The following is a 15788-nucleotide window of genomic DNA, read 5'->3' as shown; positions in this document are numbered from 1 at the left end:
TAAATAACCATTTGCTCATTAAATAAAATAAAGTTTCTAGTGTAAGGAAGTTCACTGACGTTAGAGTTTCTGTTTGCCGAGACTCCCCCCTCTGCTATGGTCCAGCCTTACGGGCTCTGCCCCATCTGGTAGCGAAGAGATATGATATTTATTATGCGGATATGAACTACAGTGCAACCTGTCTTTCTTCACTTGGAATTACCAGAGGCGAAGGAGATCTCTTCGTGTATGTTTAAAATACGTATCTCTCAACTAAGAAACTACAGGCTTCTGACAAGGAAATTACGTTAATCTAATGTCTGTGGGATGTAAAGATACTTTTCGCCACCATTGCCTCGATTCGAGGCCATTTTGCAATTTTCACTACTTCAAGAAACTTCTTAGATCGAGAGTATGAAGTGACCAAATACTTTGATTGTTACTGTCATTATCGCTATCAGCTTCTTTATACTGCTGCTGCTAGACGTGTGCTTGAAGGAAACATTTAATGTTTCTTTGTCATTTTTAGAAGCAGTGGTCAAAATACATGGCAGTATTTAATTCGGAGCAAATAGCTGCTACGTTCAGTGGCAACTGGCCAGTTCTTTTTCTAGTCATTACTAATTCATAAATACTGGAGACCATAATGCTTCCTTCTGTTCGTAAGAGATTTTCAGGGGGCAGAATAATGTCCATACAGCGAAATGTGGAAAACATTTGTTTTAGATGAGCGGAGACGTTGAGCTGTTGGACTGGTCTCCCAAAGGTGCTGACCTCAGTGCCATAGAGCACGTGTGGGCAGATGGAGAAAATTGCTGGTTGTAGAAAATCAGAACCCACAACCAAGACAGCATTGTCCGAAACAGTTCATGACGCATGGGAAGCGTTGCCACAGAATTACAGATTCATCCAGAAACTTGTTGCCTTAATTTATTTTTTAAAGGGGAGTAAATTATACATAAGAACTATTTTGTATATTTCACTCTTTTCAGTCGTTCAACAGGTTTCTGACATGAACATATTTTGTAACCTGTGATCAACGAAACTAAAACGAACATGAAACTAAACTTTTTGTCACATGGCACACGACGCAAGTGCCGATGAAAGCATCAAAGAGGAAGCATTTAGTTTTTTACACGAAAAAAAACATCATATTAACTTGTGTTCTCTTTATGGATCTGCAGGCACGACGCCAATACCGACTAAAACACAATGGAGATCTCATATTCTTTTAATGCCAAGCATAAATCACAGCACATAAAGAGAAAAAGTGGTGCGTGACTGGCGTTGTGCAAACATAAAGAGAAAAAGTGGTGCGTGACTGGCGGTGTGCACGTTACACTTTAAAGTTGTGAATACTTAATAATTCACGTTGTCCTCCTAAACTAATAAATCTCACCACCAATTAAAATTCATAGATGTGACAGGATTCGATATATCTACCCGCAGATTAGAAACAGAACGGCTTAACTGCTCCGCCATTCTACCAACGGCGCACAGTACGCTTACGAAATGATTTGATATGATATGATATGTTCTGTCACCCCTTTCCCATGAAAAAGAAATTATGTACCAAGTGAAAGTGGCGCAGAGTGTCTTCGACGGAAATGCAGACAGCCCATCTGACTCCGAATTCCATGGGCGGAGTTATGAAGAGCGTAAGCTAGCTGGAAGTGACACAGTAAGTATTCGTATAGGTTTTATCAGATCTGCTTGTTTTAGAGATGCCGTATCTGAGAGAATATGAGAATTTAATAGCTGCTAACGCAATTGTCATAAAATTTCAACATAGTGATGCGAAGTTACTCATGTGGCTGTTGCTCATGCAGAAAATCACCACGATTGAAATGTGTTGGAAACTACAGTTGAATTATACACTTACCCTAACTGTCTTGCTACGAAAGCCTGATGTAATGAAAGAAAACTTTTTGTTTCAGTCACAGTTGTAAAATGATTCAAGTATATCACACAGTAATCAAAATCTTTATTTACGAGGAAAATTTATCTGTCCTGATGCAGATAGAAAAAGAAAGATATAAAAAAGGAGTGTGTAATTCTGCTATACCTTGCGTTCTTCACCTCCAGATTTGCCTCAGTATGTTCATAGGATCCGTAACGTTTGTCTCAGGTGAAGATCCCCTAAACGACAAACAACAGACAAATTACTGTGATTAATTGTCCGTTGGAGCCTTTTCTGAGCCTTATTTTGAAGTAATTCAGTATTTCCAGAACAGACTCTTCTGCTCAATCTTACGATGTATTGAATGGAGGTTGTGATATGGCTTATGATGCAGAACTTGTCTTATGGTTTAATCACTGAATTTCGTTCTGGCCGTTTGCAAATCGGAATAAAGAAATGAAGAAAAAGACTTACAAACTGTAGTGTCTCCACTAAGCTAACACGACACTGGTGTAATATATGTTTTACATTACGTCCATGTTTCCTAATGTAGGATACTTAGAACGTGACATTAGAGAGCAATCTTAGCTTACGTGGCAAATGTCAAATCTGGGTCCAAACAATGAGTTTTACCTTCAAATCTGTGTTCAAACAATGAGTTTTACCTTCAAATCTGTGTTCAAAAAATGAGTTTTACCTACTGAGTGTTACATCTTAAATGGAAGCCATTGACAATATTTCATCTAGTATTAGTCACAAAATCTGGCCGCCAGCTGGCTAACTGAGAGGTGAAGTCCGAGTAGTTTACTTAAGGCGGTCAATACTCCCAGCCGCCCCTCTGAATTGTAAGTCCAGCGATAAGTAGTATTTGGCAACACTGTAGGATGCAAAAGAATATGTAGGAACTTTTGTCAGTCTTCTCTAGGTGTTACAGAAACGTGTCTGCTCGTGCTGTAGTGGTAAGCTTCTGTGCTATGTAAATGTGAAGTCGCGCTTTCGAGTCCACTCAATTCCCTAGTTTCTTTGAATCACATATACCATATCTGTTACGGTTATTACTCTGATGGAGCCTCAAACATAATTCGTTTTATTTTCTAATCCACCTGCAATAGCAAAAAGTTCCAGAAACACTTCCATCAAACAGCTCGTGACTGCGTCAAGGCCAAAACAATCGACACTCAAGTGTTTCCTCGCCCGAAAGCAGCTACTGGCTACCCGCCCACCGTCAGACGCGTGGCGCTATGAGTATATTTATCAACGGTTATTTTCTTATTTGAAGTTCTATTATTTATCTCGCAGTTTCGGTTTGGATTTCGCATGCCTGAAACTTATGAACTTTGTTCAAGTGTGATAAAATATAGTCGCAAGTGGAAAAAGGTTTTACATCTGCGGCATCATGTTCGCTTTGGTTTTAGTAAAGGGGTGAAGGCAACAGAGGCAGCTATGAACCTTTGTGTTGCGTGTGGGGCGAGTGGTTTTGGGCAAAACACAACAGAAAAAGACCTTCTTCCTTCAAGAAACAATGCCATGACTAATTTTGCACATTCAGGATGCCATCGCAACAGTCATATGTGATGGAGTGCGACAATTTAAGCGTCGTGCGACATTTGCATTCAGCAGGCAAGGTTCAGAAGTCGGGAGCAGTCTAATTTAAAAAACGAACATCAAAGGGGTGACTATTAACGAATTTTTTCTTACTCGTCGTCAATTGGCTCATTGAGAATTCCAATGCGTTATTCCTACTGGTTACTAATTATGCTGTCTTTATATTGACTTCTTAAGAAGAATTAAAGGCTGAACCCTAACAAAAAGCATATAGCGCAAAGTGAGCATAATATTTTACCTATGGTGGCTCAAAAAGGGTGTTGTAAATCGAAAACCTCCCCAGGGAAGTGCATACCACAGCTGGTCTTTTTGGCAACAACTAAGACACATATTAGTCGCACTGTAAGAAAAACGGCCCACAAAACTTTATAATGTGTTGATACTACATAAGGCTCTCTGGCGTTTTCAGTTCAAATGGTTCAGATGGCTCTGAGCACTATGGAACTTAACATCTGCGGTCATCAGTACCCTTCACTTCGAACTACTTAAGCCTAACTAACCAAAGGACAGCATACACATCCATGCCTGAGGCAGGATTCGAACCTGCGACCGTATCAGCAGCGCGGTTCCGGTCCGAAGCGCCTAGAACCGCTCGGCTACAACGGCCGGCCGTTTACAGTAACAAAACTATCTACGAGTTAGGAAAGTCATCCATAATGCACTTATTCTTCTGATACGACGCTGTTAAATGTTTGCCTTCCAAGCTCCTTATCGAAATACAGTCAAGAAAATTCCTGCCTGAACGGTAATACACTTCCAACCTGGTTTGACGACGTCTTTAAGTCAAATCCAGTAGGTTTCTACGGGCGTGGATTTGGTTAACACCTGAGTATTGTTAGACTGTTTTAGATAATAGGAGACAATATACTGTTTATGATTAATTTCTTTCTGATGTTTACTGTATTGTCCAATAAAATAATGAACAACACCTTTAAAGTCTTCACTGTACTAATTCAACTGAAATATAGATTTTAATGGAGCTTAAAGCACCTGTAACAGGAGCATGTCTATATCAGCATTAATTAGTAAGATATTACTCATTCTGGACTTCGAAAAGGCCTGTATTTAGTTGCTGTCCTGTGTCACATTGAAGTAGTATGGAAATGCGACATTTTATAAATAAAATAAATGAAATTTCCTTATTGATTTTCGATCTTACTGCATGCAGCTCTGTTGCGAAACGGCTAAAAATGTGTACTTCAGCGAGACGGACTGGGGACCAAAGAAGCTTCCAGTTTGCAGGCGACAATGTTACCTCACAGTTACCAGAATACTGCAGCGTTCCGCTTTAACTTTTTGCTCCGGTACTTGCTAGGACAGATAAGCCCGCAATATAAAAGATGAGAGTAATTGCAATTTCCATTTCAAATGACTTTCCTGATATCATAACCATAAATTGAATATTTAGTTCCACACATTATGTGAAAATCACTCAGATTATTTAACGGGAATGATACGAACATATCAATGGAATTTTATAGGCTAATTCCGTATCATCAAGGTAGCAACCCGTCGGTCAGTAGTTATACTGTAAACGTTATGGATAGGCAAAACATCTTTTTTATAATAGTAGACTTAAAAAATATTTTTACTGAGATCGATGTCAGCGGCATTATCCATTAAAGACAGGCACACGTGAAGAGACAACATACCATCCACCGCAAAACTAATATCACAGGGAAACTTCGTGAGCTACAAATAATATGAAGTTCCACATCAGTAAAGGCTACTATGCTGGAAAACACAAGAAAGGACAGAAAATGTAGGCTCAGAATTCAGCTGAAAATTAAACTAGGGATTGAATGCAGCGCATCTTCGTTTCCAACTTATGGTAACGTGAAAGGAGAAGAAGTTATGAGAGAGTGGAAAAAGGAACACAAAACGCTAATAGTAATGTCTAGAATAAGTCATCCTTAAGTAAGAGTGTCATTCACTCCATAAATACTAAAAGGAAGAAACATATCATCTTTTCGTTATGATTAAAATATATCGGCTGTGATAGTTTGTCAATGAAAGCAAAAAGCGCTTGTCCTGAAGATCTTTTCAACAAGCAGTATGCTTAAAACAGAGAGAACTTCGAAATAACGGGAGGTTCAGCAAGGTGAACCTGATGCTGAGGTTCTATGCATCACTTGCGCAGACTTACTAATTCATCCTCTGGCGGTTTAATATTAACGACGTATCTTTGCTACCACAATAATCATATGAGAATTATCGAGTTCTATTGCTGCGGCACAGACATGCAGACAATTCTAGAGTTTACAGAGACTATCCATATGCTGAATCATAACGTCAAATTACCACTACATCAGATTATTGGCCATACTTAATTTCTATCTTTGAAAGAATTGCTCAACAGTGCGTGAAGAACATCAACGCCCATCACCCTACACACAACATAGTGCCAGTACATAAAAGTAAATCGCTTCAAAATTCTTTGTGCTGGCATCTTTCGGCCAATGACTATTTCCATCGCAAGACTGTCACCCCATTAGCGAGGCGATAAACAAGTGTTATGGTCTACCACACAATTGTTCACTCCCACTCCCTCCCCCAACCTGCCATTCCCACTGTAGATGTCTCATAAATTATGACACCAAAGCCAGATTTACACTTAAATTAACCAGACTCTTATCAGCTTTTGTGCCTGGGTATTCTGCCGTTTCTCTGAAGAGAAATACTTAAAGCAAATAAGAATACTCTGTAAGGCGTTCATTCAATGTTTCCATTCTTCCAGGTCCATAATTCGAAAAAATTATGAAAATAAGTAACAGAGAAGCACCTATGAATTAATAAATAATAATAAGTGAAATCTGAAATACTCCATCAGTCATCTGACGATTATGAAAAACTGCTTTCTGACCTACACTAACATGATAGGTGCCGTTATTTCTAGTCAAACATGTACACATCTCACTACTGGTGACCAAACAATTCGTGGACAGAAAACAACAACGGCAGGTGTAGGTTCGATTCCCGGTCAGGCAAAAAATTGTATCCTCATTTCAACAAACATCTTGCTGCTGGTGAAAAAATTCGACATCTAACAGTAATTTTACTTGGTTAACAATTGAATTACATGCTGGGTTCGAGTCCCTGTCGCAAAACTTTACGTCATAACACGTCGTTTTAAACACATGCAAACTTTGTCATTCTGCATTATATTAAACGTTTTTCGTGATTAGTTAACGGGAAGATAAGGGTGGTGAGAGGGTTCCACGCAGATTTGCTAACTGACACTGGTGAAAACTTCGATATTTCTCGATTCTTCATGCCTAGTCACTAATGACGAACTTTGCTGTAATCGAGTCTCGGTTAGGCACGATAGCTTTGCTTATTTACAATAGATATAGGTGAGAATGCAGGCCGGCCGAAGTGGCCGTGCGGTTAAAGGCGCTGCAGTCTGGAACTGCAAGACCGCTACGGTCGCAGGTTCGAATCCTGCCTCGGACATGGATGTTTGTGATGTCCTTAGGTTAGTTAGGTTTAACTAGTTCTAAGTTCTAGGGGACTAATGACCTCAGCAGTTGAGTCCCATAGTGCTCAGAGCCATTTGAACCAGCCATTTGAGAATGCAGACTTTCTCGGGCAATCTCGATGATAAAATCTTCTCGGGTTGACAATCGAGTCAATGCGTTGTTCTCCAGCAACGTTTCAGCAAGTTTCTTACTTGCCATCTTCAGGCAAAGACAGCACTTCGCCTGAATATGGCAAGTAAGAAACTTGTTGAAAAGTTATTAGAGAATAACGCATTGAATCGACTGTCAACCAGAGAAGATTTTATCAATAGCTATAGGTGCTTGGTTTGAAGACAGATGCAGGACAAAAATGTTCTTCATGTCATTTAAGGTTCAAATAATTGTTGAATCATGAGTACAGAGAAATTACTGGTGATACGATTTTAATTTTGTGGTTTCCACAGGATGCTTGCTGCTGTTAATCGCGTTACTTTTAACTGGTTATTTCAACATCAAGCTTATGACAAACCACTCGTATCAGGAACAACGTTTCACAGGTGTGGGAAAACCTTTTAAGATGTAAAGATACTTCGAGTTGTGCTAGAACTTCAGGAGAGCAGATATTATCAAAATCTCTTGTACATAAAAATATTTAAAGTTGCTGGAATGACTTACGTGACGAAGTTAGTTAACTTAAATTCCAATGAGCGTGGTAGTGAATTTGAAACGTCACTTACTGTCGAAACGTAATTCAGGTCGTTCGGATACTTTTGAGTATGATTGTACATGCATTAAATGACATGTACACACACACGGACACACACACACACACACACACACACACACACACACACACACACACACACACACACACACACACACTTCTACCATACAGAAATTTACCCTAAGAATGAATTAAAATAATTTTTTTCTCTTTCCGCCTTTTCGCTTTGTCTACAAGAGATCCTGCACTATTTGTAGTAGGATATTTCGCCCTTTCTTGTTTAAAGGGTTGTACTTCACATTTTCTAAAAATTATACTACTGAAGAGAAACGGTAATTTGTAAGAATGGCCTTAGAGATCTACTAAAAATTAAGAATGACGAAATAATTTTTGTCTTATGAGGAAGACTGTTGTAAAATTGTGTCCCACTGTTCATCATGGAATTTTTAAAATCAGATATTCTTACTCACTGGACATGGAACATTACACTGTGCCTTACGATACTGCTTATCCTGCAAAGAGAACAACATAGCTAGCCTATGGGCAAGGGAGGAAATGTGCGTTTTAACAGAGCTAACGTAGCAATTTTACACCCGTCCATTTTTGTGAACAGACTGTGTTTTGTTTCCAGATATAACAGACAACTGCAGCTGGAGGGCGCTGCTGTCGGAAACCAAGAGAAGGAGCATGTTCTATGTGACGCACCAGTTCGTTTCTAAGCGTACGCCAACCACTATGTAAAACCACTTCTGGAGGGCTTAAAGATGAAAACCCCGTGCGTGGGCGGTTTCAGGGGTAGCTGCTGCGTAGGTGTACTTTGAATACAATACGTTAGAATGTGCAAGCAGAATTTTTGAGAATTACTTTGCCTGTGAACACTGAGATACAATAGAACTGAACTCCGGGCTTTGAATCTTGTAAGTCCCTTATTACTTGATATGTTAACAATAGCTTGTGGCAACAACACTGATACAGATGCTCATCTTATTCACTGAGTAACAACGAATTCACTTGTCCTCAACCTGGTATGTGTCCCGGGCATCCCCACCACCTGCTGCAAGCTTGGCCGATTGCACACTTGCCATTGCGTAAGCTTTCTTTGTCAGGAAACCTCAACTAACCGAATCTCCAACGGAGGCACTGTTCTGCTTCACATGTCCGACAGTGAAAATCGCCTACGTTTTACACTCTGCTGCGCTAACCGCAATACGGAAATCTGCGCTGTGGAGCAGCATAGGGGACTACCGCCAAGCCACGCCGTGTGATACAGCATCAAAAACCGTACTCCGCTGCTCCACTCTGAACAGCAATTCAGTGTTTGGAAGATCGATCTATTGCCCTTCCCTCAATCTGTTGTTGTTGCCGTCTTCAGGAATGTGAAGACTAGTGCTATGCAGCTCTTCACGTTAGGCTATTCTGTTGAAGCGTCTTCATCTCTGCGTAACTACTGCGTCCTACGTCCATTTGAACCTCTTACTGAACACAAGCACTGGTCTGCCTTTACAACTTTTAGTCCATAGACTTCCTTCCATTACCAAATTGACGACTCTTTCACGCCTCAAGATGTGTCCTGTCACACAATGCCTTCTTTTAGTCAAATTGTGCCATTAATTGCTGCCCACTCATTTCGATTCAGCACCTCCATATTAGTTATTAGATCTATACATACAATCTTCAGTATTATTCTGTAGCGACACATTTCAAAAGCTTTTGTTCTCTTGACGTTTGCACTGTATATCCTCCGCGTTTCACTTCCACGAAAGGCTACACTACAAACAAAGTACATTCCAATAGTCTTCCTATTATTTAATTTAATATTAGGTGTTAACAAATTTCCCTTTTTCAGAAATGCTTTTTTTGCTGTCGCCAGTCCGCGTTTTATATCCGCTCTTCTCCGTGCATAGTTCTTTATTTGACTACCCAAATAGCTAAACACAATCTAATTTTAGGGTCTCATTTTCCAACCTATCAGCGCTACCTGATTAAATTCGACAACATTCCATTACTTTTGCTCTATTTTTGTTGATTTCCGTGTTATAACCTCTTTTCATGACATTATCCATTGCATTCAACGGCTCTTCCCAAGTCCTTTGCCACCGAGCGAGGTGGCGCAGTGGTTAGCACACTGGACTCGCATTCGGGAGGACGACGGTTCAATCCCGCGTCCGGCCCTCCTGATTTAGGTTTTCCGTGATTTCCCTAGATCACTTCAGGCAAATGCCGGGATGGTTCCTTTGAAAGGGCACGGTCGATTTCCTTCCCCATCCTTCCCTAATCCGAGCTTGTGCTCCGTCTCTAATGACCTCGTTGTCGACGGGACGTTAAACACTAATCTCCTCCTCCTCTCCAAGTCCTTTGCCGTCTCTGGCAGAATTAAAATGCCATCGACAAACCTTTAAAAATTTTGCTTTTTCTTCCTGAACTTTAATTCGCGTTCCAAATTTCTCCTTGGTCTCTTTTCCTGCTTGCTCACTGTACGGACTGAATAACATTGTAGAGAGGCTGCAATCCGGTCTCACTCCCTACTCAACCACTGCTTTCATTTCATGCCCCTCGAATCTTATAACTGCCGTCTTCTGTACCACCTACATATCTTACCAAAAGATCTGGCAGAGAACCCGAGAAAATTCTGGTCCTGTGTAGAATCGCGAAGTGGGTCTAAGACTTCCGCCCAGTCACTTGTTGACCAGAGTGGTACGGCGGTTTAAGACAGCAAAGTGAAAGTCGAAGTTTTAAAATTTAACGTTCAAGAAATCGGGCACGCAGGAGAATCGCACGAACATACCTTCGTTTGACCATCAGAGAGACTCGTATGGACGACGTAGTAATAAGAACCCTGTCGCAGTGAAACAACTGAAAAAGTTGAAAACCAATAAGTTACCAGGTCCGGATGGAACCCCAATTCGGTTTTTCAAAGATTATTCTCCGGCATTGGCCCCTTACGTAGCTTGCGTTTATAGCGAATCTCTCGCCTAGTGCGAAGTCTCAAGACTGGAAAAAAGGGTAGGTGACTCCTTTATGTAAGAAGGGCAGAATAACTTATCGAAAAATTACAGACCAAAATCCCTAACATCGGTTTGCTGGAGAATCCTCGAACATATTCTCAGTTAGAATTTCATAAATTTTCTTGAGGCCGAGAAGCGTATGTCAGCGAATCAGCACGGTTTTAGAACGCATCGCTCGTGTGACAACCAGCTCTCCCTTGACTAACATGTTATACTATGAACAGTAAATGATGAGCAACAGTCAGATTCCATATTTCTAGATTTCCGGAAAACGTTTGACATGGAGCCGCACTGCAGGCTCTTAAAGAAGATGCGAGCATATGGAATAGGTTCACAGATATGTGAGTGGTTCGAGGACTTCGTAAGTCATAGAACCCACTAAGTTGTCCTCGACAGCGACTGTTCATCAGAGACAATGGTATCGTCAGGAATGCCCCAGGAAGTGAGATAGAACGGCTATTATTCTCTATATACACAAATGATTTGGCGGACGTGGTGGACAGCAGTCTGCGGTTGTTTGCTGATGCTGTGTCGTACGGTAAGGTGTCGAAATTGAGTGACTGTAGGAGGCTACAAGATGACTTAGATAAAATTCCTAGTTGGTGTGATGAATGACATCTATTTCTAAATTTGAAAAGATGCAAGTTCATGCGGATGAGTTGGAAAAGCAAACCTGTAATGTTCGGATAAAGCGTTAGCAGTGTCCTACTTGACAGAGTCACGTCGTTTAAATATCTAGACGTTATGTTGCAAAGCGATATGAAATGGAACGAGCATGTGAGGGTTGTGGTAGGAGAGGTGAATGGCCGACTTTGGTTGATTGGGAGAATTTTAACATAGTGTGGTTCATCTTTAAAGGAGACCTATTCTTGAGTATTGCTCGAGTATTTAGGCTACATACCAGGCCGGATTAAAGGAAGACATAGAAGCACTCCAGAGGCGAGCTGCTAGATTTGTTACTGGTAGGTTCGAACAACACGAAAGTGCTACGGAGAGGCCGGCCGGAGTGGCCGAGCGGTTCTAGGCGCTTTAATCTTGAACCGCGCGACCGCTACGGTCGCAGGTTCGAATCCTACCTCGGGCATGGATGTGTGTGATGCCCTTAGGTTGGTTAGGTTTAAGGAGTTCTAAGTTCTAGGGGACTGATGACCTCAGAAATTAAGTCCCATAGTGCTCAGAGCCATTTGAACCATTTTTTTCCTACGGAGATGCTTTGGGAAATGAAATGGGAATCCCTGAATGGAAGACGACATTCTTTCCAAGGAACTCTATTGAGAAAATTTAGAAAACCGGCATTTGAAGCTTACTGCAGAATGATTCTACTGCCTCCATCATAAAATGCGCATAAGGACCACGAAGATAAGAAAAAATATGGATCGTGCGGAGGTATATAGATAGTCGTTTTTCTCTCGCTTCATTTGCTAGTGGGACAGGAAAGGAAATGACTAGTACTGGTACGGGGTACCCTCCGCAACGAGCTGTACGGTGGACTGCCGTGTATCTATGAAAATGTATATGTAGATGTAAAATTATAAATAACATTTCTTCCCTTTATTTTACCTCTGCTACCTTCATAAACTTAGAGTATTCCAGTCAACATTGTCAAAACCTTTCTCTAAATTTACAAATACATCGGAGGTTTGTCTTTCGTCGCCTCTCTTCTAAGATGAGACAAGGGTCAGTATTGCCTGGCATATTACTACATTTATCCAGACCCCAAATTTATCTTCCCCGAGGTCGGCATCTACCAGTTTTTTCCGTGTTGTGTAAATAACAAGTGACTTTTTTTTGCTCAACCCTGACTTGTTAATATGACTGTTGGGTAATTTTCACACCTGTTAGTTACTGCCTTCCTTGAAATAGTGATTATCATATTCTTCTTGAAGCGTATTTAGCCTTTCTCATGTATCTTACAGAACAGTTGAAACAGTTTTCCCATGTCTGGGTCTCAAGGTTGTCAGTTTACATTTCAGAGTTTCAAACTGAAGTCAGTAGCGGCTAGAATCACACATTCGCAAATATCTCACAAATGTCTCGCTTATGGAGTAATGTTTACAAGAACATTATTGCTTCTACTATCGCATGCGATCGCTCGCTTTCGTTTCCTTTCACTACTAGTCGACGTGATCGGCTTTCCAATTGACCTTAGTACCCTAGTCATTTAGACACGTAAGTAATGAAAAAACGACATTAAAGTAAAACTTATATCGTTTTACAGTGTAACTGTGGCGTGTCGGTCCAAGTGCCCAAATATATACTGTAGTTTTTTTTAATTGGATAACGACCCGTTACCCAAAGTCTCATCTACGCCCTGTGACCCATCACTACTGCCACTCCCCCTCCTCCAACAGCTTTGTGAAACCACGTACATCAGCATAGCCGGCCACCAGCGTCGGTGGTTAATTTGTGCGTTGTTATGTAGTGGCGCCGTAAGCAAAGGTGAGCGAGTTTTAACGAAGAGCCGGTTCTTTACTGGTAGGAGGTGGCCGGCGTCTTGTAAATGACTCGCGAGCCTCGTAACCTAAGTTCGTGAAAGCGAAAGGCATCTCGCCTTTAGAAGGGGCAGGCCATGGGCGGCCCGCAACAATTGTGGCGCCTCCCGCTGTGAAGCACAAAGCAACCTGCCGCAGCCGCGGCTGCCCTCTCGCCACCCGCTACTTTCTTCCAGTCGTCGAAATCATCAGGGCTATACAATTTGAACTTTCTAAATTATTTACAGAATGTATGTGGATGAGAACAGTTCACCAAAAAGAGGTAATTCATGTAATTCCTTTACTCCCAGGGCAAGCGTGGGAAGAAAACATAATGAAAAACATTCCTTTTTTCTAGATAATTTGGCTTTAGAAAAAGATATAGCGTAATGGATAAGTCATAAAACAAATTGTAGTACTATACAACGAGCATGAATTTCCACATTAGGTTTAAAACAACTGTTTTATCCCAATTTCAACATAATTTGTACTAACTTTACAGCATAAGTGGCCAGGGCGTGCCAAACTTCACGTGTGCAGCGTGTGCTTGCCGAGTACGGGCCAAGGCCCGCTTTCTTGCTCTGCTTTGTTCGATCTAGGAAGTATCTGGGACAATACGACACTTCATTTAGCATTGCGTTGTCGCATTTTTAGATCGGCGTAACTCTCTGAGTTCAGAAAAATCGTGGTGTCGGCGTTGTTTACCCTTCGTAATTTACTCGTGGTCTGAAGGAGCTTCACAGGTCCAGTGCCTGTCTGCACAAAAAGAGGCAGTCTAGTTATCTATCGTCACAATCCTTTAAAATGAATGGAAGTGATAGAAGAGAGGGATGAGAATTTTGAATTCGCATAAGCGACAGGTACTGCATATTTGCTGAGAAACGACATTACAACACCAAGGAGAAAGACTTTAAAGATTTAGTTGCCAATGAACGAGTAAAATGTTACGACGGTTGACAGACAGGATTCATTGCTCGGTACTTCAAGGTACGCTTTGTGCTAAATTTGCAGACATAGAACATGTGAAGAGGTTGGTCGTATGAATAGCAATATTTCTGAAATCACACGCATTATTCCATTGTCAGTTGCAACAGTTTGCAACGTAACAGAGCGAAGACTATGGAGATATCATATATTACTGCAAAGAAGGTTGGTTAAGTCAACGATCGTGCCCAGAAAAAAGTTTTCGATTTAAAAGATGCTATTGTTGACTTTATGGAGGAAAAAGGAGTGTGGAAACGAAAATTAGAATTAACTGCAGACTGCGCGTTTTAAGTGGACTTTTCTACACACTGCCCACACTAAGACATTGCACGATTCTCTCTAGTTTGGTGGAGATGCATTTGAAAAGAAAATCGCGTTGTAGAAGGGACACATTCTGACAAAGACAGTCCAGTTTCCAGAACTCACTGGCGTTAAAGAAAACGAGAGGTCTGAAGAATTCATTGTGGCCTTGAAATAATTGCAAGGATGATTTCATAAAGGTTTTGAGAACACTGCGAATTCCAGTCCAATAACAATTTTCAACTTCCCCCATTGATTTCAATCAATGCCCGCTAGCAGAAAAAGTCTGTAATACCTTTGTGTCTTAAACCTTTTTCCGTTTTCTAGCTATTTTCGAGACCGTTTGTCGTTTCAGTTGAAAGTTCCCCTGTGCATTTGTGGATCTAAGTGATGACCTGCAAGGTAATTTCAGTTTTAATTACAGATTACAGGACGCCTACATTACTTTCCTCAGGTAGAGTTTCCAAGTCTCCATAATAAGGCTGCATAATATCTGCAATATTTCGATCGACATATTTTTATAGACGAGATTTCTTCGATTATGAAACTAAGTAAGTCACGATTACGTGGTAACGTGACTACGAAACTGTGTGAAATTGTCTGCGTCTGTCCGTATGCCGACAGTTCGCACCAGGTAAAAATTTTATTTTGTCTTCAGTGTGCCAAAAATAATTAAATAAAACTCCGTTTTATTTCTGATCTATGATGGTGAGAAACGTACAATATGAAACCAAGTCGTAAGCAGCGCGACTGTACTGCTACTTAAATGCGCCGCGTTCACAGTTTCCCCGTCTTCGCCATCGTCGTACTCAGACAGGTCGGCGTGGGGGTGGGGAAAATGTGCAGCAAGGCAGAGTCTTGGCACTCGGGCCCGGGAACGGCTCGCGAGCCGAAACCTTGGCCGCCCTTGCTCTACAGGGTGTAAACGACAACAGTTTACAACGTACTACAGTGGTGTTGGTGACGCCAGAAACAACAAATCGATATAGACACTTGTGGTCTGTCAAAAATAATGGTTCAAATGGCTCTGAGCACTATGGGACTTAACTTCTGGGGTCATCAGTCCCCTAGAACTTAGAACTACTTAAACCTAACTAACCTAAGGACATCACACACATCCATGCCGGAGGCAGGATATAAACCTGCGACCGTAACGGTCGCGGGGTTCTAGACTGTAGCGCCTAGAACCGCTCGGCCACTCTTTGCCTGAAAATATTTATTGTGAATTTTAACAGCACAAAATCAAGTTCTCAATCGTTTTGTTTGTCTGGCCTTTTTACTACGAAGCTACTGTGGTTGTAATGGTTAAGATTAGATCGAGTTTAAACGTCATTAGTTTCAGCATGACGTTTACAGAAGTCT

The sequence above is a fragment of the Schistocerca cancellata genome, chromosome 4 (genome assembly GCF_023864275.1).
Source record: "Schistocerca cancellata isolate TAMUIC-IGC-003103 chromosome 4, iqSchCanc2.1, whole genome shotgun sequence".
NCBI classification, from domain to species: Eukaryota; Metazoa; Arthropoda; class Insecta; order Orthoptera; family Acrididae; genus Schistocerca; species Schistocerca cancellata.
The sequence above is the reverse complement of the archived record's forward strand: the minus strand, read 5'-3'. Positions refer to the sequence as shown.